The sequence below is a fragment of the Lactuca sativa genome, chromosome 3, assembly GCF_002870075.4.
Source record: "Lactuca sativa cultivar Salinas chromosome 3, Lsat_Salinas_v11, whole genome shotgun sequence".
Lineage (NCBI taxonomy): Eukaryota > Viridiplantae > Streptophyta > Magnoliopsida > Asterales > Asteraceae > Lactuca > Lactuca sativa.
This window is the reverse complement of record NC_056625.2, coordinates 322,558,055-322,582,847: the sequence shown is the minus strand read 5'-3', so window position 1 is coordinate 322,582,847 and position 24,793 is coordinate 322,558,055. Positions and strand designations below refer to the sequence as shown.

The 24,793-nt window shown below is 40.5% G+C and overlaps 1 non-coding gene across 1 annotated transcript; it reads right to left on the bottom strand.

Moving 5' to 3' along the window:
- Positions 1-16,630: 16,630 nt before the first annotated feature.
- LOC111893473 (small nucleolar RNA R71) lies at positions 16,631-16,737 on the bottom strand. The gene has a single exon (XR_002850886.1). It is a non-coding gene; the product is annotated as a small nucleolar RNA R71 (small nucleolar RNA).
- Positions 16,738-24,793: the final 8,056 nt, after the last annotated feature.

Below are 24,793 nucleotides of genomic sequence, written 5' to 3'. Positions count from 1 at the left end.
GTTGAGGTGTTCAATTAAGTTCTTTGTCAAACAAATCGGAAATTTGGAAACAAACTGCTGGACAATAAGTAAGACATTGTTCCATGTATTTGTCCGGCTGGTATCTCGAACAGGGGATTATATGATCACTTATCTTAAATGGCGTATCATCATCTTCTCAGTTCCGAGAGACCTTGAAAGAGTTATGATTGCCAATCGGTTCCTGAAGTACTGCAGTTATAGTTATTAGACTTATCCAAGTGGGAGACTGTTGGATAAGGTGTCTAAGTCCATAACTATTTCTGGTATGTACTTGACCCGACCCGACATGGTCCATTTGGGTTGCATGGCACCATGCAATTGGATAGACTAAATGAGAGAAATAACATTTGTGGTTTATTAATATATTATAAGTTCTAATATATTAATAATATTATTTAATTAGTTTGATCAAGAATTAATTTAGAATTAATTAAGTGATCAAAAGATAACTAATTAAATATATGGGTTGATTATGTAAATCATCCACAACTTGTATAGTGGGCTAAGAGGCTCCATGGATTATCAAGTTGGGTTCCACCCATAGGATGCTCCATGGATTCTCCATGGGAGTTACAAACCCATGTGTCATCGAAATGAAGAGTCATGACACATTAGGGTTTACATGGTGTAACCCTAGATGTGTCAACACTATAAAACAAAACCCATTCTCCACCAAAATGGGCTACACATAAGAGACAAGATGGCTAAGTCGATTTTTAGAAGTGTGTATTCTCTCTAAAGTCATTCCAAAAGCATTTGGTGTTGTGTGAAGCATTTGAGGCATCACACTTGGGGTGCTAGGCTCACAAGGTTTCAAGGATCATAAGCAACAACAAGGTAATTTATTCTATCTTTCATTCAAGTTAAAAATTGTTCCCCATGTATGCTAGATAGGAATATAACCTTGGAATTCAACTTTGCATGATAATTAGACAAACATGGATCCAAGGTTATTAGGGTTGCATGTACACTTAGGAAGTGTTAGAATGCTCAAAACCCATCAATTATTAGGGGTCGGACGGAGTTTAAAGAATCTTGGTGATCTCATCCGTTCGAAGTGTCTCCAAGGTTTCATCTTCTTGGATCGGGTAATACTGCAGTTGGAAACCGAGAATGGATCCAAATGGGTGTTTTAATTAAAATGTTGGATCCAACGATGTTGTTATCCGAGAGTGTGGCATGATTGGAGCAAGTGATAGAAAAGTGGGGCAGGGAACATACCATGGTTTCAGGAAAGGTAGTTGGTCGATGTGAGGCTTGGGTTTAGGCCATGGAAAAGATTCCGGGAACGAAACTGGAGTTCGGAACCCCAAGAGGGCTAGAACAGACTGCATGGGAGAGATTCCCGGGAAGGATGGTTCAAGGTGACGTACGACAGTTTTGAGCGGTTTGGATAGACAGACTGATGGCCAGAAGGCGTACCAGTCAGGCCGAAAGCTCAGGGAACGGTCCAGACAGGTTGAAGGCCCGGGAGGGCGGTCCAGACATGTTGAAGGTTCTGAGAGTGGTCCAGATAGGCTAAAGGCCTGGTAAGGCGGTCCAGTCATGCTGAAGACTTTGTATGTGCTAAGTGGATCTGTATGCGGAAAATGAGTGGATATGTCGCCATGCAATAGTAATCGATATCGTCTGGCCCCAAGTATTGATCATGATGATGTAGTTGGCTGGAGGCCGTGCGTGGGCCTTGTTGGTTATGTGATCGGATTCAGAGTATATAGGAGTTCGAGAATAGCAGTTGCTCTACATGGATAGTGTAGAGTGGAGTTTAGCTCAGTGGCACTTATAGGTGCGGTAAAAGTTGTTAAGTAGACTTCCCGGAAAGGAAAGGTATGTAGCTCCGAAAGGAGTGTGAGTCCTCTGAAAGGAAGGCAGTAGAGTAAATGGATGATCGAAAGTGCTCCAGTTGATGGTGATAAGCACTGAGATTGTACTAGATGTGTGGAAGCACATACGGGTTGGATGCTCGTTGAGATTGTGGAACGGTTAGCACTGACGCGAAGTCAGGGGAGATCGGAAGTGATGCATGGGTAGATCCTTGGATCTCGAATTATGGTTTTGGTCATGAGTTATGTGTGTAGTGGTGTTTCATCCTAGGGATGGCTGGACCATCGTAGGCGTGCCTGGTCTTCCAGCCCGAGGCCGAGTGGGCCAGGTACATTGTGTATGAACGTTATGGTTGGATGTTCAGGAGGGTTGCTCGGAAGCTGTGTTATGTTCCATCATGTCAGCGCGGTAAGGGATTTGATCCAGGGAGGAAACGGGATGAGTTTCCATCGGTACAAGTTAATAGAAGTGGCGCCAGATAGGCGAGAGATAGCGGGATAATACTGGGTCTAGACCCGGTGGTTTAGAATGGTATCTAGTTTTCGCAGGTGGTGAATGAATGCGTAAGACGGAAGTAAGGTAGTCTCTTCTGGTGGCACTTAGTCATGAGTATTGTTATTAGAGAAAGGAAGTCGGTAGCCGGCTTGAAGCAGTTCTCAGGACCCTGCAAGGGAAGAGATGGATTTTAAGGATTCGATAGCAGTGTTTGAAGGAATATGGGTCGGTTTGAGATCAGTGGATGCATGTGGGAATATCATCCAGAAGTTTGTGTTGCACCAGACTTCGAGGATGAATCCTAATTTAAGTGGGGGGGAGTTGTAACATCCCGAATTTCAGAAGTACGCTTTAAGAGTTTAAAGTGTAATATCGAAGAAGGGACTCCACGAATAGGTACGCTTACTCGCCGAGTCTGAGTGGGTTTGGGTCGCGAATTAAGTGACCAACTCGCCGAGTCTGAAGTTGGAATCGACTAGTTGGTACTGGGATGAGAAAAACCCTAATCTTAGGATTTTCACCCTATTTAAAGGATTTAATGTCCTCCCCTCAGCTCCCTTAGCCCCCTTTGAGATCCATTAGACCCTAGCTCGTGTGTATAAGGCCATTGGAGGGAGATTGAAGCTTTGAGAGGTGTTCTAGTGCAAGAAACTTGAAGATCAAAAGGGGTTTGCATCAAGATAGTAGTGTAGATCCAGAATCTACTACAGTTTTGGGCACATCTTAGAGGTAATGAGCTGTTACCTTTCCTTTGTTGCTTCTAGATTTATTCTTGAATGAGATTTGTTTTGGTATGATTGAGATCCACTTCGGGTTTGGAGTCCAGATCTGAGGTTGCTACTTCAGATCTACACTTGTATTGGTCCAAAAAGTCATAAAGCATCAGTTATTGAATTGTTGGTGAGGCCCTTTTGTCTAAAACCCAACCCTTAGTGTGTTTTGGGCCTCTATCTCTTTCGTTTCACGAAAAGTTTACAACTTTATGAGAGGGATATATTGTAGAAGGGTGGATCTACGGATTGAAGCCTCGGCATGGCTCGAAAAACCTCTGAATGGATTGAGAACTGGAGAGACTCGGCGAGTCACATGGGTGTACTCGACGAGTTGTATGAACACGTGCATGGACTCGACGAGTTGGAAGAACAACTCGGCGAGTCTGTTGAAGATTGCCTTGGACTCGGCGAGTCTGTTCTTGGAATCGGCGAGTCAAGTCGTAGAACCTCAACCTCTTTTGGTTAAAGCCTTGGATTAGTGACTCTGTTGGCAACTCAGTGAGTTAGACAGGATGGGACTCGGAGATCGTTGGACTCGGCGAGTCTTGGGGAGAATCGGCGAGTTAAGTTGTGTCATGAGAGTTTTCTGGGTAAGGGAACTTGGCGAGTCGACTGGGTGACTCGCCGAGTAGAGTCAACCAGGAAGGTTGACTTTGACCCTGACCAAGAGTTGACCAGTTTGACTTCCAAGGGTACTTTGGTAATATTGGCATTTATGGAATTGGTACTTTGGTAGTGTTCAGTGGCGGCGATCGTGTCGGAGGTCGGAGCAACTTGGTCTTATCTTTTCAGTGAGCAATTTCAGGTGAGGTATCCTCACTATATCAATAGGGTCTAAGGCACCAAGGCCGGCCCTTTTAGTTGTTATCTTGGTTACAGTATGCTACATGTGGTTATGATATGTTACATTGGTATCAGAATAGAGAGTATGTTGTTATACTCATGCGATCCATTAGGATTGGTATGTTAGTGACCTGGTTAGGTCGATGCCTTGGTGATGAGAGATTGCTATGATCGATGATCTGTGACATGCACCCGATGTGGTGACGGGTATGATTTCTTCTCCATAGCTCTTATTATGTGTTACTTATGATATTTATGTGCCATGTTAATGTTGGGTTTTGAGCATTCTAACACTCCTAAGTGTACATGCAGCCCTAAATACCTTAGATCTATGTTTTCTCTATTATACATGCAATTATGAACATCCAAGGTATTATCCTAATCTAGCATACAAAATAATGAATATAACAAGATAGAATACATACCTCTTTGATGTAGAATGTCTTCATGAAGCTTGAGTGCCTAGTGCCTCAAGTGTGACAGCTCAAATGGTTCACACAACACCAAATACACTTGGAATAACTTGAGAGAAACTTGAACACTCCTAAAATTGGCTAGCCCTTTCTTATTATTCCTAGTGGCCGATTTTTCCCAAAGAATATGATCTTATATAGTTGTTACAATTAGGGTAAACCCTAATTGTCATGGCCTTTCATTTCCTTGGATCCATGCGTTCAAATTCACCATGGAGCATCCATGGACCATCCTATGGGTTTTAGCCCAACTTGATTATCCATGGAGCATTAGCCCACTATACAAGTATGGATGATTTACACAATCAACCCGTATATTTAATTAGTCTTCTTTTGATCACTTAATTAATCCTAGATTAATTCTTGATCAATACTAATTAAATAATCTTATTAATATATTAGAACATATAATATATTACTCAATCTTAAGTGTTATTTCTCTCATTATAGTCTATCCAAATGCATGATGCCATGCAACCCAAATGGAACATGTCGGGTCGGGTCAAGTCTTACCAAATATAGTTATGGACTTAGACATTAATCCAACAAGATTGGTATCAGAATAGACAGTAGGTTGTTATGCTCATGTGATCCATTAGGATTGGCATGTTACTGATCTGGTTAGGTCGATGTCTTGGTCATGAGAGATTGCTATGATCGATGATCTGTGAGATAGTTATATCTGATATCTGTACTCGTACTGTCGATGTGCTTATTGATTTGTTAGATTGGCATCCTTGTAATTGTGACAGTATTATTTCAGTGACCTGGTTTAGGTCGGTATCCTGGTATATAGGATGATGCTATGTTAGTGACCTGGTTTAGGTCGATATCCTAGTATATAGGATGATGCTATGTTAGTGACCTGGCTTAGGTCGGTATCCTGGTATATAGGATGATGCTATGTTAGTGACCGGTTAGGTCGATATCTTTGTAAGGATGATGTTATGCTTTATGATCTGTTGGATCGATTTGTTTGCCTATGGACTGTTATGTGATTTCCTGTTATATGTAGACATGGTTATTTGCTTGATATTTGGGTTGATGCGGTCCTGCTTTGTGCTGAAGGCCAACATACCCTACGAGCGGTCCGGACAGATTGTAGGCCCGTATGGCGGTCCAGTCATACCGAAGGCTCGGATAGATCCGGATAGACTGAAGGCTCGGTGTGGGCGGTCCAATCATATTGTAGACTCATTGAGAGGACCAGGTGAACTGAAGGCCTGTTAAGGGCGGACCAGTCACACTGTAAACTTGAGAGGCATGGTTGTTCTGTATTGTGATACAATATGTTATGATTATGGTTGTATGTGGTTGGTATTTTTGGGGTAACTCACTAAGCTTTCGGGCTTACAGTTCAGTGTATTGTTTTAGGTACTTCAGGAGATTGTGACAAAGTGAAGGCGTGATCGTACTACTCCTCATGTTTTATGATTCATGTGATACTCTGATGTTTAAACTATTTTGAAAATAAGATGTATGAACTTAATGGTTTTTTTGAATGAAATAAAATGTTTTAAATTGGCTCAAATTTTTGTTTATTACATAATCGTTGTCGTTATTAAAAACATATATTATATTATATTATATTATATATATATATATATATATATATATATATATATATATTATAATTCAGATTCAACAGGCTTAGAATTGATGATTTTGCTCTATTTCTTGTTACTTGTTTGGTTGTAGGATTAGGGTAGAATTATTTATTTGTCCGCCTTTTTAATTGTAATTATATAATTATTATATTTATATAAGTATCAAACTATTTAAACATGTTAAACAAAAACAATATTTTTTCAGTCTATTTACCATTTGGACATAAATGTTAAATTTCACAGAACATCTTTATCACAGATTTTACGATTCAAACTTGCAGAATCTTTAACAATACAAAGGTTTTTCATTTCAGTAGAACACATACATATAAACTATAATAGGTATCGTTTATGGATCATATGCACTATATTACCAAGTTATGAATACAATAAGGAAAACAAATATATAAACTATAATAAATATAGTTTATGAGATAGATACAGTTATTTATTACAAAAAGGACTTTTCATTATTCTATACGTAACACCGTCAATATAGCTTTGTGAGACACACTTCACGTACTTATCTAAGTACCAACGAAAGCCCTGAAATTATAACCAGAGTCTCCTAGAGGGAGAGCATGACACTTGTGTATATATCTATATGGGACTGACAATCCCACACCTTAACTGTTAGCTACAGTTAGGCCAACAGGCTTGGTGTGACAATTATCATACCGATTCCGACGCCTGAAGAACGTCGTGTTCAGTCCATCTTAGGTCATCAAGCATGGTTATGATAACTCACAATTGGGTATTGAACAATACAATTAGTGTATGAATAAGTAAACAACTTCACATAGTTTTATTAAATATTAAAACTACAATACAGTATTTTACAGTACAGCTGGTGGATCCAGGCACATACACTCACATAATTTCATACAAGTACAACTACAATATACTAATTTCTTAATACAGAGAAACTTACATTTCAGGAAACATTCATTTTATAGTTTTATGTGAATTAAAACTACATCATACAATTTTAGAGTACAACAACATTTTTACGTTTTGGTCTTAGGGTATTAAGACTACAACACATTTACAACAAAAAAATATAGGATTTTCTGGAAGAACATACTTACACTTTCAAGGAACAAATAACATATTTCAATTACAAACATGCTTATGAACTCACCAACTTAATTATTGACACTCTTTTCAAAACTACTTGTATTATCAGGGAATCAGTAATCAGGTACTAATAGGTTTTGAGAAGACGGAGCTTCATAGTGTCACATCTTTTAGTTTTGATATAAATTTTGGTGTCAAGTATACATTGATTTGAACACAAATATAAAACAATACTTTATCACTGTAATGGTTGTTGTACTTGGATTACTATTATACAATTTTTGTGATACTAAACATGACATCATCCGCCCCTCGAACGTTTCCGTCGTTCCGGTTTGGGGGTGTGACAGATTGGTATCAGAGCATTGTTTATAGTGAATGAAGTATATCGAACCACAAAAGATATACAACTATAAATACAATGGGGCTGAAATGCTCTGACTAAAAGTATGCTTTTAAAATACAAGTATTTTTGTAAAAGTATACGAACATGCATACATACCCCAAAACAGTATCACAGTGAGAACTACATAAAAGTATTTAGATGTTGGACACTACAGTTAAACCTAGATAGTTATGTAATCATATATGGGATAAATATAGCATGATCAACTATATTTATTTGAGATATGACCAACATGTGTTTGGGAATGATCATGGTATTGCAACAAGTATAAAACTTACCAACTCTATACACAAGAGGAACTCTAGAACCAAACACGAATCTAAAATACTATAGGAGTATTTTATGGAACTATAACACTAGAGTGATGAGAGAACAAATAAATCTGATGCGCAGGGACAAGGTTTGAAAACTCAAACCTTGATTGAATGCTTAAGATCAATGTCTGCTTGCTAATAAATGTTCTAGTCAAGCCAGGATAGAACAGTCAAGTCTGAGTTAATATATTCAACAAATGATCAAGTAATAAATGAAGAATGAGAATAAAAGATCAAAGTAAAGTTAATAAATAAAGAACAAGAAGAATGTTTGAAAGTGAATTGAAGTAACTTAGTAAATGCCAAAATGACTGAAAGATCCGTCTCTTAACATTACATTGAAAGCTCGTTTAAATAGGAGTGAGTGAAGCATGGTACAAACCAGTAAACATATATAGGACTGGATAAAAGGAATAATTCTTACATGCTGATTGTCCAAGTTGACAAACATAGTAAGTCCTATGAAATTTTTAATCATGCAATGAGACAAAAGTAATTAATACACAAAGAGACAAAAACAACGACTCCAGATCAACACACATTCTGGGCATAATGTCTATTTCGAAATGTCTTCACTCCTGAAATTCTCATCTTCTTCTCTCCAAGTCCTGACAGATTCCAGACTACTCTTCACTTCGAAACTCTTGCTGACTTTGGAATTGATGTTGTACTTATGATTGCTAGAGGTTCACTTTCAGGTTCCAACAATCTCCCCTAAGTGAACTTAGCAATCCAATAAGCTTAGATGGCTTCATCCTTGATGAAGGTGTAGGATCTGAACAACCATTCTCAGTCTTTAATGTACCAGGTCAGTTGACTTACAAACTTTGTTTTGACCGGTTATGGAGCTTTAGATTTGGATGCACAATAAATGAACTTCTGAAGGGCTTTGGTAGGAACTAGGTGTTTTTCAAGGACTTAGAAAAAGTCCTTCTTGTTTGTCTTCCTGGTTGTGTAGACAAACCCTAGAACCGGGTCATCGATTGGACCATCTGCAAGCAATTTCGCTTCCGAAAGAACAAAGTTGATTTTCGCAACAAAGTCTCTAATTCTGTATAAGTGGTCCAACTCATAGTCGCATATGAAAAACTCCGCAACATAGTCCTTAAGGAAACTCAGAGCAGCATGGTACGCACCCATGCTGATATCATTGTTTTGAATTCCTCGGAAGTGAGAGCCAATGTAAGAACGTCATTCGGAATCATCGAAGGTAAATCAGCGTTAGTGATGGTCCGGTAAGTTGGTTTGTTCCAGAAGACGTGGAATCGAAATAATGGGCAGGTGAGTTCGAACTTCACTAAGATTTTTCTTGCAAATCCATGGACTTTGGTAATTCTTTTCCTCGTCCACACTTCCTTAAGAGGTTGTGCATTTTTGGCGTAGAATGTTTCAAGTCTTTCACGCTCAGTTCGGAGGACCACTTCCGGATCGTCATTGGGGTGAAGAGGAGTGAACTTGATGTAGTATTTGTTGTATGGAGAGAGAGGAAGATCGAGCTGTTCGGAGTCATTTGTTGGAACATCATCATACATGAAAGGAATGAATCCATGATCATGGAGAATGCTTTCACGGCATGGAGGAGATATTCCACACATCGAGTCATGATTATCCTTAAGAGCTTGGATTTGGATGCTACCCTTTAATGCCTTGTTAATTTCCTCCTGAGACCATCCTTGTTTTTGCTTTAGAGGAGGTATGGAGTGGAAGGCTTATTGTTCGGCTGTCATAGGCGTTTTACCTTTGTCTCTCTTTAATGCAGACATGATGAAATACATGTTATCATCAACAACAAATTTCAGAGTAGGGTTCGGAAGAGGTTCTTCCGGAATGTCATCTGGGATCTGGAGTGGAGAACCTTGGTCTATAGGAGCAATCTTTGGAGGCGGAATAGGAGGAAGCATTGAAGGAGTGGCTCGGAATGCTTGGACAGTGAGGAGTGATTTTGCTTTGGCCATTTGAATAGCCCTTTGGAGCACGTCAGGCAAAGAAGATCGCCAAGAGACTGCAGACCATATTCTCTTTTCTTCCTCTATCATCACCTTTGAAAAGAGATTTTTTGGTGCTTCGAGACCAAGAACTCCAATCGTAACATACTTCTCTTCATCACTGTCTTCATCATCAGAGTTGTTTCCTAGAAGTCTAGAAACAACATGGAGTTCATCATCGGAATTAAGATCTTCATCTCAGAGTTAAAAAACTGAGTCCGGCTTCCATGGTTGGATGGGACCTTCTCCCCCTCTTGCATTAGTGGTTTCAGAACCGGTGAAAGCAGTAAGGAGTCCTTCATATCATCAAACTTGGTGAACACTTTTTGAAGGCTTGTGACACTTGGTTTGAGCATTTGTTGGAAACTTGCCAATGGAGAAGTTTCATGCATGGACTTGGTGAGTTAGGAGCTCAACTCGTCGAGTAGAGTCCTATTTCAGGGGCACGAATCGGAAGTGACTCAGTGAGTCACAAGGCTGACTCGACGAGTCGGGGATGTTTGATGAAAAACCCTAATTTTAGGGTTTTCCCCTATATAATGTAACATCCCAAAAACACAGTCTGAAAATTTCACTTAATTTAATAATAAAAAACATAGTCAATAACCACATATAAAAATCCTAAGCAAAGTATCTCAAAATAATATAACAACTATCAAGTATATAAGAGTATAAACATCCAAGGCTGAACAAATGGTGTGTGCACTGCAATCTTCCCGAGCTCCTCTTTTGAAAACTGAGTACCTGAAACCAAAACTGAAACTGTAAGCACGAAGCTTAGTGAGCTCCCCCAAACTACCACATACCATACAATAACATATAAACACATATTGGGCCTTTCCCACTGCATCGGACCAAAGTCCAAAAACTACATCGGACCGAAGTCCGAAACTAACCAGGGCCTTGCCCTCTGCATTGGACCGAAGTCCGGAAAATGCATCGGACCGAAGTCCAGAACTGACTGGGACCCCGTCCCCTGCATCAGACTGATGTCCGGAACTAACTGCATCGGACCGAAGTCCGGAACTGACTGGGACGTCGTCCCCTGCATCGGATTGAAGTCCGAAAACTGACTGAACATAGCATAAACATATCAACTATCATGAACACATACACTGCATACTGCATCGGACCATAGTCCGGAACACGTAACTCATCCCATGTCTGTATCACAAAGACACCAAGCATACCGAACTACTGCATCGGACTGTAGTCTGGAACTACTGCTAACTAAACGGGCTGGCATTATGGCCATAGCCCCGTTCCTACTGGAAGGAAACTCACCTCACACTGCTGAAGTCCCGTAGACACAATCCCACACTACTGAAATCCCGCAGACTCAACCCCAGCTGCAGGATGATAGATTCCTGAACTGTCAACACCAAAATAACACCCAATTAATAATTGGGTTCCAACTCATAACCATAAGTCCATACTTGGGTAAAAGACTACTTTACCCCTATCTTAGCTTGACTCCAGCCCAAGGCCCAAACCAAAGGCCCAAAAGTCTAATAATGGACCAAGGCCCAACTATGGCCCAATTTTCCAAATTGGGCCCAAACCTCTACATGGACTTCCCTTAAGGCCCAACTATTCAGTCCAGTCCAACATGTCTCATTCTAAGGGCCCAATATCATACAACCATCTAGGCCCAAACTATGGCCCATCGATGGCCTATTTTTCCAAATTGGGCCCAATCCTTCATATGGGTCTTACCCTAAAGCCCAACTAATTACTCTAGTCCATTTGATTATTCTTGGATGGCCCAACACAAAGCCCAAGTGAGATTAGGGTTTCACATAAAATAATAATTAGGGTTAAGTTTCCTACTTAACCCATTAATTACTTAATCCACTAAGGACTTAATTCATTAAGTCCTTTACTCAGTAGATCAATGATATGGAGAAATTGGGCTTAATACACAATCCAATCTCAAAAGCCCAAAAGTGGGTCCAATAAGTCTAAGGCCTAATTACTCACAATTAGGGTTTTCTAAACCCTAATTAGGGTTTCCACTCAAACATGGCCCAATAGGCACATAATTAATCTTTAAGCGCTAGGGTTTTGGCTAGGTCCATTAGGTTTTGCTTGAGGGGCACCACCCACTACCACCTTGGGTAGTGGTGGTCAGTGGCGGCTCACGACGGCGGCCACCACCTTATGGTGGTGGTTACTATTATTTTTTTCATAATTTCATGCTAATTACAATTACAAGGCTTTTATTCAAAGTACACACACTAAATAATACACACACACATAGCCACACCATGGTGGCCGGCGGTGGCTTGTGGCGGCAGCAAGCGGCAGAACGGCGGCACGCAGCGGTAGCAAGCGGCGGTGGTGGATTTTCCTTCCAGTTCCTTTCCAAAGAAGACTTACACATCAGTAACCTTATGAAAATGGCGTACACATAACCAATCACACACACAGCCACCATCGCATGGTGGCTGGTGGCGGCAGAAAGAACTACGTGGCGGCAGAACATGACAACAAACATTGGTAGCCACCACCGTATGGTGGTGGCTGTGGGTTCTCCGTCCAAAACTGCACCTAAGGCCCCACGAATGCGGTAATCAACATGTACACTCGAACGAAAACCTATAAAACCACCACCTGGGTGGTAGGCATCGCCGGAAAGGACGAGAACCACAGCCCAATGGCCACCAACGACTGTAACGACGTCGTAGACGTCGTAACTATAGAAAAGAATGAGAGAACGAGGAAAGACGAGTATCAGCCGGACTTACCATGCGATTCCGGTGGTTCCCGACCCTCAAAATGACGCACACAGCACCTCCCTCGGTCTTCAATGCATCCCTCGGTGGTACTCGGTGTTGCTGGCAGCGGGTGGTGATGACGGTGCTTCAACAACACAGTAGCGAGCGGCGGACGGTACATCGACATTGCGGCGACTGGGAGATACCCTACCAATGGTGGGGGCGGCTGGAGTATAGCGATTAGGGTTTTGCTATTTCATTGGAACGAGAGGGAAAAGAGAAACGGGGTTAAATCCATGTCTCATTTCAAACTTTTGTGCCTTTTTCCAAAAACAGCCCCTCCTGACAAAACCTTTTTCAATTTAAGTCCAAACTTTACCTTTTTAACCCCATCCATTTAAAATCTCTTCAAATGAAGTCCTAATATTACCGAACATACCCTTGCTTCTAAAATTCTTCTCAAATCAACTTTGTAACTTACTAAACAACCCTCCACTATTAAAATTCTTCACAAATTAATCCGAGAATTACATTTATTAATTTATTTAAATAAATGGGGCGTTACATATAAGCCTCATTAAATGCTCTTGTAGCCCCCCTTAGCATCAAAAAAGACTGTGTACGGCCGCAAACTCCCTAGTGTGTGAAGTGTGTATGAGAGCTTGAATTTGGAATTTGGGAAGGAATCCAATCTTAGAGAAGAAGAATCAAGGGGAAAACACTGGATCTAGCATCTAGTTCATCTTGGGCATCAAATTTAGGTATGAATCTATTACCTTAAGCCTATATTTTAATTGGGAGTTCATGACCAAACTTTGAGGAAATGGAAGCAAGCCTAGATCAGGACCTATCACAAGGGTATGTTACCAGATCTGAACCTCACTAGGTCCCAAATATCTTAAAGTTGCATGCTTTATAAGCTTATTCCCTCCCCATGAATGAAAAGCTTGTTGGTGGATTAGTTTTTGTGTTTACGGTTATAAAAGGCCTTACATGCACGTAAAGTTTGTAACTTTACGTGAAATCTACAATAGGAGATGATGGATCTAAAGTTTGGGACCTTAAGTCCCACTGGAAAGGACTGTAATCATGTTGAACTTTAGGGGACTCGACGAGTCGTGCAAGTGACTCAGCGAATCGCGAGGGTTTTCTCGTTTATGGCCATGGGTGTACGACCAAGGGTGTACAACCAAGGGTTTACGGTCAAAGGTGTACGGTTGGTGGTTTATGACCGTAAACACCAAGGAACTCGATGAGTCCCTTGGGTGACTCGGCGAGTCGACGAGTTAAGCAAGGCACCCGACGAGTGAATGATTTTACTTGGCAAGTCAAGGTCAATATGGACTGTTGACCTTGACTATAAACTTTGACTTTGACCAGGGCTGAACCTGGGGGTATTTATGGGTCTATGATGAGCTATTTACTCGTTGATTATAAACAGTTTGGGAAGAGCAGCACAGGACATACATGAATCCATTTTGCCAGTTCATCCTTTGAGAGGTGAGATTCTCACCGTACCAATGGGTTTAAGGCACCAAGGCCTGCCCATCTTATGATAGTTGGTTTACTTGTTACGTAGAGGTGTGATATGTATGTGTCCATGATATGTGGTAGAGATAGCCTTAGTGGCTAACGGTAGAGATGTCCTTATGGCTACTGGTAGAGATGGCCTTAGGGCTAATGGTAGAGACAACCTTTATGGCTGATGGTAGAGATAGCCTTTGTGGCTAACGGTAGAGGTGGCTTCATGACTGATACTTGCACATTTAGCCTCATTTTAAGCATAGGTTTTTATTATGTTTTAGCTAATTTATTGCATATCATGGATAAAAGATACTTAAAAGTGTTTGAATTGTGTTTTCAGTCCAAAAGTGAAGCTCGGAAGTAAAAGGAAGCAGGAGAAGCAGTTGGGAGCTTGGGAATTGAACAAAGAAGAAAAACACCAAAAACAACACCTACTCGGCTAGTAGGGTCGACTACTCGGCAAGTCCGATCGAATATTCGAGAAGATAAAGACTCAGAGACTTATCGTATACGGGGATTAAGAGGTGGACTCGGCGAGTCGGCAATGGACTCGACGAGTCGTTTCACAACTATAAATATAACTTCTCAGATCGACATTAGACATTCTGGAACCCTTCTGGAGAGATTAGCTATGACTGAAGAGCCAGAAAAACCCTAGAGAACGAAGATACAACCTAGAATCCAATTCCGAAGGAGATTTGAGGCAAATTCTCATCATTCTACTTAATCTTTTGTTTTCCATTATGGCTAGACAATTAGAATTCGTTTATTTGTTGTTATTTACCTCAATCATGAGCTAAAACTCTTAAACTTCTGTTTGGGGATACAAAATTGAGACTATGGTTTGATTATTGGTAGAATTAATTCAATGTTGGTGATTTTTGTTAGATTTAGCTTCCTAAAGAACCTTGTGTGTGAATGATAATTAATTTTCTGTTAATAGGAAGGTAATTAAATAGTATGAACATCTTTTGATTATCAACCTCATATGTTTATGTGACCACTTCATCATATCTCTAGGATTAATGAACATGAAACTAGAATTAATAAGAAAATTAGGTAAATTCATGTATGACCTTGTGTGATGACCATCAACAAGAAACTAACTAAAGGACCAAATTAGTTAATTATTGGAAGTCTAAATTAACCCGAATAATTAATCTAGTGAATTTAATTAAATTAGACAACTGATCACTATTTGAGTTAGTTTATTCACTAAGGGTTAGTGTAGCGAATGCGAAGCTAATCATTAGAGTCGGTTGCCAATAAAAGAATTAATCAATTGCACTATTACCATAATATCAACCATAGGATCAATTGAGTTGAACTAAACAAAAGTCCTTCCCATTATTGAATTTAGTTACATCTTTGTTTTTCAAGCTTTTTGTTAAGTGATAGTTAGTAAGTTTTCTAGTCTTGTAAAACTAGAGAAAACCCCTACTTATTAATTAACTTAGATAAAATTAGTCTTTAGTTTTAATTTATCGTTCCTTGTGTTCGATACCCTACTTATTTAGCTTTACCACAATTGATAGGTCCACTACCTTTGTGTGTTCATTTTATAATATAAAAGTAGGTTTAAAACTAATTGAGTTTACACACATCAAGTTTTTGGTGCCGTTGTCGGGGAACGGTTCTAAATTAGCATTAATTTCTATTTTTATCGATCCTTTGTATGAGATTTATCTTACACAAAGTTAATTCTTAGGTAATTTAGTAATTAGTATAAGTTTTAATAAAAATCCGTTTTAATAAGTAACTAAAAAGTTTTTCTGTTTTTGCCTTGTACTCGCCGAGTGCACTCGTGAGAACTCGACGAGTCCATCGTTGTTACAGTTTTAATTTTTATTTTATTTTTGTTCTTTTTACACGTTTTTTTTTGTTTTGTTTACAGTTGTTTCATGACCCGAGGATCTGATACACCTCTGGTCCCTCCTCTCGAAGACCCGGAATCCGCATTATGGAGGAGCAAAGGAAAAAACGTTGGAGAATCCGCTGCTTCAACGAATTCGCCACTAAAGAACCTCAAGTTCGTTTTCAGCAAGAAGAGAAACAGCAAATCAAGAGCATCCAACGCCTCTTTGACAATCGAAGACCCAATTAAAGAAGACACCGGGTACGAGACCAAGGAAGAAGAAGAACCTACATACGAGCACGAATCCAATTTTGAGGACGAGTTAGCTATCATGGCTAATATCGATGAAGTCCCCATGGGGGAATGGAAGAAGAGGATGCACGATGACACTGGCCCGAGACTTGTGCAACCCGCAATTCCCGCTACCGCTACTTTCGAGCTAAAAGGGTCATATCCTCGCTCAACTCAAGGAAATTCCTTTCTATGGAAAAGACCACGAAGACGCCTACAAGCACTTGGATGAAGTAAATGATGTAGCCGACTACTTCAATGTAGCAAATGTGCCCCGCAAGACCCAGCTACTTCGCATGCTTCCAGTCACATTCAAGGGTGCTGCAAAGCATTGGCTCAAGTCACTTCCTCCCGGGTCGGTCACCACATGGGCTAAGATGAAAGAAGAGTTCATAGACCACTTTTGCCCGCCTTCCAAAATAGCTAAATTGAAGAAATCCATTGCCAACTTCGAGCAATAACCCGTAGAATCCCTTTATGAGGCATGGGAAAGGTACAAAGGTCTTCTCATAAATTGCCCACGCCATGACCTCAATAGCCAACAAGAGGTCTCCATCTTCTATGATGGAGTCAATGTCACCACAAGGCAATTGCTCGACTCGCAAGGCCCGCTCACGAAGAAGCCACCCCTGGTGATCAAAGAATTAATTGAAGAATTCTCTAAGCACTCTAGAGAATACCACAATTCAAGAAATGAAGTAAGTCGGGGGGTAGTGAACTCGGCCAATGATGGCATGGCGGAGATGATGGCTAAGCTCGATAGTTTAGATAGAAGGATGACAAAAATGGATCAATCAATCCATGCTATTCGAGTTGGATGCGATAATTGTAGAGGGCCTCATCTCACAAAGGATTGTGACTTGGATGAAAATGGAAACAAGAAAGCTCAAGTGTTCTACTCAAGCGGCGATCGATACGACGAGAATTGGCGGAAACCAAAGAAGGAATGGCTCCCGTATGAAGAATATAAGAAGGAAAAAGAGGAGAAATACAAGTAGAAAGAGAGGGGATTTTATCAAAAGGAAGAACCGGTAATGGAAAAGAGAGCCGATTTAGAAGAAATGTTCACTAGATTCATAGCCGCGTCCGAAAATAGACACGATGATCATGATGCTGCAATACAAGAGACCAGAAATATGCTAAGGAATCAGCAGGCATCTGTTCTCAACATTGAGAAACAGCTAGGACAACTTGCACATCAAGTGAATGAGATAAGACCGGTTCAACTTCCAAGTAACACCGAAAATAATCCGAGAATGGAGAATGTGAATGTTGTGACTTCCAGCTATGAAGAAATTTTCACACCTACACAGAGGATCTCCAAGGTGAATAAAGGCAGAAGAGTCGGCTCCAGCTAAACCCGACCAGACTCGCCAAGCCCCTCAAATGGACTCGACGAGTCCATGCGCTGATGACAAAACTGTTATTCCCTCAAATCCATATAATCCCCCTTTTCCATTCCCAATCAGAGCCATGCCTGGTGAAAAGGTTAGAGCGTATAGAGCTTTCATGGAGCATGTTCAAGCCCTTCAAGTCAACATTCCATTTGTAGAAACAATGCTTCAACCACCCAAGTATTTTAACTTACTATAGGGTCTCTTTGCTGCTAGGAAAGATTTAGCTGAAGTCGCGGAGATAGTATTGAGTGAGCTACCAGAAAAGAAGGGTGATCCGGGGAGCATCATAATTCCTTGCCAATTTGGAAATGTACTTGCCACTCAAGCGTTGACCGATTTGAGTACAAGTATCAACTTAATGCCATTCCCTTTCTTAAAGAAGCTGCATTTACCGGAGCCAAGGCCTGTGAATATGAAGATCCATTTAGCGGACAAGACGACTATTCGTCCAAGAGGTGTTTGTGAAGATCTCCTCATTAAGGTCGACAAATTTATTTTTCCCGTGGACTTTGTGGTACTTGATATGGAAGAAGACCCCGAAATTCCAATTATTTTGGGGAGATCATTTTTGAACACCACATGTGCATTGATAGATGTATGCGAGTCCACACTAATGTTGAGGGTAGGAGACGAGTCTGCGATATTTAAAGCTTTACCAGAGATCAAGCAAGAAGAAGGAAGAAAAGAAGAAATCTCATTCATTGATTTGGATGATGAGATACTACAAAAAGAACTTGCACTTTTGCAAGAAGAAGATCCAAGCAAGTTTTTGCTATCCTCTGGAGGTAATGAAGATGTTGACAAAGACTTGGAGGAGATAGAGAAGCTGCTGAAAGGAGCCGATTCAGAGAACACAGTGGAAAGTGTGGAATACGATCTGACTCGCCGAGTCGCTTTCATGGACTCGACGAGTCCATTCGAAAATCTCAGCAACTTGGACGATCTTGATCTGCTTGTTACCAGCTCTTTGCATGTTCTGGACATGAAGATTTTCCCTAATTCTTTAGAAGATCAAGCAGTAGAAGAAGGAATGGATGGTGATCTTCAACAAGTTCATGTAGCATGCCTTGATACAATAATGTAAGAAGAAGAAGATATTCCACTTGAAGATGAGGCAAGCTTTAGAGAAGAGAAAAAGGCAAGGGATAGGAGAGATGATGCTGATCACCCATTCATTATCAAAACTAGAGCACGAGTATTCACCAACTATGAAGTAATTCAATTTAAGGAAAAGGAAGTGCAAAAGATGGTGCGAGGGAATGGGGTAAAGAAGAAGAAGGTAAGGAAAAGGGAAAGCTATGTAGCTGAAGATGATGTTATAAGGAGAAACAGAGAAAAATTAAGACGGGCTTATAAGAAGAAGATACACGCTTACAAGACGAAGTACAAACCGCAAAAGATAAGGCGTGAGTTCCCGATGTAGCAAAATGAAGAAACGTAGATGGGAAGGAGTCCAGCTAACGACTCCTTAAAAAGAAGCGCTTGGCGGGAGGCAACCCGTTATTAGAGTTTTCTTTCTTTTTTCTCATTTTAGTTTGATTTTCGTTTTTAGGATTATATTCATCTTCCAAATCATCAAACATGACTGCTTGAGAGTGTGTATGGACTAAGTGTGGGGTGGAATGAGTTATTAATGACAAAATGACATGATTTTCTGAATTGTTTGCAAGTGACTCGCCGAGTCTGACCCTGACTCGATGAGTCTATTCAGATTCTAGATAAGTATAAATTCGCGACCAGACTCGCCGAGTCTAACCCTGACTCAACGAGTCGGTTTTATTTACAGAAAAAAATAAATTTAAAATGAACTTTTACAACTGGTAACTAGGGTTTTTAACCCTAATGAGATCATTTTCCCCCATCACTCGTCGTACACCTCCCTTGTGTTCTCTCTCAAGCATTCATCAAAGTCTACACTCTTTCTTCAAGATTTTCGAATTTTATCACCAAAGGTACTTAATTTCTTCCTTAATTCTGTTAAAGTCATGATTTTTAGATGATCTAAGGTGTCAATTTCATAGAATACCTGATTTTGAAATTTAGTGAATTTTTAGGGTTTTGATTTAGTATTAATTATGTTGTTTTGGATGGTTATTTCTCCTGTAATATATCTTAGAAACATCCATGGACAAAAACCTTGAGAAAAATTTCAAGATTTATGGTCAAAATTCGATCGACTCGTCGACTGACTCGCGCAGTTCATACGACTCGCCGAGTCATTCATAGACTCGACGAGTCCAGTCGGGGACCCAGATGTAATATGTTTTAATGATTTTCTGTGTTTTCTGGGTTGTGTGTTCTTTGTTTTGCAGGGACAATGTTTCACAGAGGACAAAGCTCAAGTAGACACCAAGGAGGTTTTCCTTGGATGAATTTTCCTCGAATTGAATCGGCTTCAACAATGACAAGATGGAAGAAGAAGTTGGTTGATGTCAGAAAGAAGGAGATTTATGTACCCAACAGGGTTGATTGAGATTGGTTGCAGAACGTCCGGTATGAGGAGGAGTTGGCCCCTTATCTTTTGAAGGAATTTACGTACGAGGGGGAGACAATGATTTGTGATTGATGGAGCAGGGTTTTTAGAATTCAAGAACTAGTGTATAGAGAACTTTGCTGGGAATTTTTCACTACGGTGTCTTTCCGTGGAGGAGATGATTGCTACCACCCGGCGAGTTTCAGTTTTTGCCTTGGGGGCGAGTTCCATCAATGCTCCGGTATTGATCTTGCATGTCGGTTGGGGATTTACGACCGACCCTTGGTCTCGACTACTATTTTTTCGCGCCTTCTTGGAACACTCTCATAAGGTGTTCCCTGATGGTGTTACGAGTACGGGTTGGTGGAACACAATCGCCAACAAATTATACATTCCGAAGTTGGCCCAAGAAGGAAGTATTAAGTCACCCACGCACCGTCTCATTCACCGCCTTATTTCCACCACCATCAATCAACGGAAGGACGACGACGAGGTTTCTAACCTTGACGTCTTTTATCTTTGGTGTATTATCACACTCGACTCCTTTTGCAACATTCCGTGGTGTTTGGCTTCTTATTTGTCGGAGGGTGCGATCAAGGATCGCAAAACCTCCAAAATTAATGGTGGCATGTTCGTCACCTGGCTAGCCAACTCATATGGGTTGATGACCCGTGGTGCATGGAACTTGATGAGTGTGATTCACGTCCCTCCATTTAATCCCATTATTTTCGGAGGGCAAGAATCATTGAGTATTATGGCTATGGTCATTATGCTATCCCGCATGATGATCCGGTGGTCGGTCCCGAGGCGCCGGGAAGGAGGGTTCGGTCAAGACGTGCGAGGGAAGTGGAGGAGGAACCGCCAGTAATTCCAGTGGATAATGATGAAGTGCCAATGGACTGGTATAATATTGAGATGAGGAGAATGCAAGATCAAATGGAAAGGAGTCTCAATTTTAGCAACGAGTCCAACATTCAGCTTTTTGACCACTTCCATATTCCGCATATCGATGGTGGTAACTTCCCTTATGTACCATCCTGGGAAGAGATCATCAATGAGAGAAGGAGTGGAGCTGGTGGGAGTGGAGTTGCTCATGGAGATGATGAGGAGGATGAGGATTAATTTTCTTTTATTTCTGTTTTGTTGAACAATTTTTAATTTATTTTTGTTTTGTTTGGTGTGTTTGAATTTTTACTTAAGACTTTTGTTTTTATGATTGATGTTTCATTTGCCTTGATGACTTTTAGATTTTGGAATGCTTGCATAGAGGGTCTAGAGTTTGAGAGAAAAAGAAAAATATAAAGAGTGGAAAGGAGTCAAGTAAGGGCGGAGTTTAGAGTTAAGGTGTCGAGTCAGGTCCTGAGGAATATGAGTGAATAAGTTTAGAAGTTATGAGAACTTTTGAAGATTTATCAAAAGCTGGAACAAATGCAAAATGTGAATTTTTCCACCCAGCGGTCTACTCGCCAAGTGCACTAAGGAGACTCGATGAGTCACTTTGTATTTTTACACTTTTAAGGCTTTTCGCGACTATACTCGACGAGTCACTCATAAGACTCGACGAGTCAACCAATTTTATACCGAGGGGACTGCTGATTCGATGCTATTGAACATACCACTTGACCACTTATTCTTCTCGATCAATTCCTGAGAAATTTACACTATTTTTCCTTCATATTTGGAGCTTCCCACACGAGATTTTGACACCCAAGACATGGATGAGCTGTTCCCATGTCTAGAGTCAATTGAAGATGAAGCTGAAAAGAAGAGATGTCGACCTAGCAACTGCTACCCCAGGGGAGTTTGTTCCAATTCTCTCTACATTTCATATTTTATTATTTTTCATGCATAACTTGCAATGAGGACATTACATAAATTACGTGTGGGGTAGGGGGTTGATGTCATCTTAGTAAATTTAGAATCTTAATATCGTAATTTGCGTTAATTTTTAAAATTGCTGCATACCAAAAATGTGACTTAGGAATTAATTTAGAACATTTTGGTAAAAAGTAATTAGGATTCCATGTTAGAATTGTGTTGATGATTGCATGAAAACCCAAATGTTTAGTTGAGCCTATATATGTTCTAGTGCATTTGTGGCTCCCTTATTCTAGTGAAATCATGGGACAAAAACACGACCTCGCTCAGCCCGAAGGATGCAATATGTTTAGCATCGTGTACTAGAAATGTATCCAGGAAAATTATTATCATTAGCCAATAAAGGTTGAAGTTGAGCGCCCCTGCTTAATCATGTAGGATTTGAGTGAAAAAGTGAGGTACATGTAAAAAAAAAGAGAGAATTGCAAGAAAAGTTGAAAGAATTTTGGAGCAATTAAAGTGAAGATCAAAAGATCAAAATTCCAAGAGATTCAAAAAGTTGAAGATACCATAAATCAAATCAAACCACAAGGTGGTGAATTCAAAGAAATCAAAGATCAAATTATCAAAGAAGTGAAGAATTTTGTAACACCAAGAATTTAAAAACAATTTTTCGCATTTTATAAAGGCAAAATTCATTTAATATTCATAAAAACATCATTGTTTGTAATTCATTTCATAACATATAAAAACCCCAAGATCACATAATATAAAAATCCCGCGTGTGCACTGATCAGGCCGGCGCCTTCCCGCGATCCTCACTAGTACCTGAAACAAATAACACCAACACTATAAGCATAAAGCTTAGTGAGTTCCCCAAAATACCATATAAAACATATTAGCCACTCGAGGCTATAACTCTGTGGGTCCGTGCACCCATACTCTGTGAACCCTCAGGTTCTAACTCTGTAAACAAGCGTAGCATAAATCACATAGAAGAATGCAGTGCAACACATAACATACATAGCATACAAATACTCTATCACATAGCTCTGGTTACCTACTCAAGGTAAAGTATAGTGAGAAGACTCACCTCGCGTGTCTCGATATCTCACAACCCTGGGAATCCCTCGTGCCCGATTCTCCGAGCTCTAATCCTCCTATAACATCATATGTCCCTAGTTAACACTTTATATCTCAAATGTTGACTATCCCTAAGAAGTCAACACAGGTCCACTCTGGTCAACGGTCAACGGTCAACTTTGACCGGACTCAGCGAGCGCTAGGGTGACTCGGCGAGTCTAGACGTACTCACTAATTCTCTAAGATTCCCTTTCTACACGTCGAGTATCCCCCCCTGACTCGATGAGTTCCTCCTGGAAGAATCGTGGGGCCACCCCGACTCAACTCGCCGAGTCTGAAGAACAACTCGACGAGTCCCAGTTCGACTCAGATCACCTGTTAACCCTCTCTAACTCGCCCTGACTCACCGGTCCAACCCATAACCCGGACAGGACCATTCTAAGGCAATCTTCAAGCTACTCGCCGAGTCTGTTCATCGGACTCGGCGAGTCCATGCCATGCAACCGCTCAAACTACTTTCTAAGGTCAGATCTGCTTCGGCAATTCATAGGTCTCGCCTTCCTAGACTGGATCATCACGTAAAGTCCTTATTTCGGTGCTCATAATACACCCCATGACTCATAATTGACGTTTTGACCTAAGGCATAAGGATTCCAATCCAAAACCTCCATTGATTCCCGAAAAGCTCAGGCATGGGACACTCTGGACTTCCAAGGGTCCCAATATAGGGTTCCAATCGCTTGGGGGACTAAGGAAACACTCAATCTAGCCACAAAAGGGTTCAATAAACCCTAAATCCATATACACATCAACATAGAAGGGAACAACTCGAAAATATTACCTGAATAACGTTGCTCTGTGTCCCCAACCCTCAGAATATGGCTTCTCCTATTGTTCCCTTAACCAAGCCTCCTCCTCCTTGCAAAATAACACTTCCAAGATCAATAATGGTCTTCTACCTTGCTCCAGATGCTCACAATCGAATTAGGGTTTCACTCAAAGGACTAGGGTGAACAATGACGGCCATAAGGCCCCTTATATATGTCCCAAACCTGGGAAGTTAGGGTTTCGCTAAACAGCGCGGACTCGCCGAGTCCAGTCGCGAACCCGCGACCAGATCCGCGATCCTACTCGGCGAGTCTGAGCTCCAACTTGCCGAGTCCCCTCTTAAAACACCCAAAATCATAAATATAATAATACATGGAATTCCGGGCTGTTACAAATTCAAAAGAGCTCCATAGTGTTATCATAAATTGTAATTCTAGATTATGTATGCTTGGGTTGCTCAACCAAAAATACCTTGAGGATAGGAGGTTTTATGCGGATGGATTCGGAGGGATGCGTAAAATGAGCATTGTTCGGGATAAGTGGGCGAATGTTTATGAGGATTGTGAGTATTTGGAATATGGGGGTTATTAGGAAAGTTTTTAGACACAAATGCATGCGTTGCGGTCTTGGCATAATGGTTGGGTTAGACTTGAATTGTTATATGTGGTTCTAATATGTTAAAATTCAATTTTGCTTAGGGGCAAGCAAAAGTCAAGTGTGGGGTATTTTGATATTTGCATATTTAGCCTCATTTTAAGCATAGGTTTTTATTAGTTATTATCTAATTTATTGCATATCATGGATAAAAGATACTTAAAAGTGTTTGAATTGTGTTTTCAGTCCAAAAGTGAAGCTCGGAAGCAGAAGGGGGTAGGAGAAGCAGTTGGGAGCTCGGGAATTGAACAAAGAAGAAAAACACCAAAAACAACACCTACTCGGCGAATAGGGTCGACTACTCGGTGAGTCCGATCGAATATTCGAGAAGATAA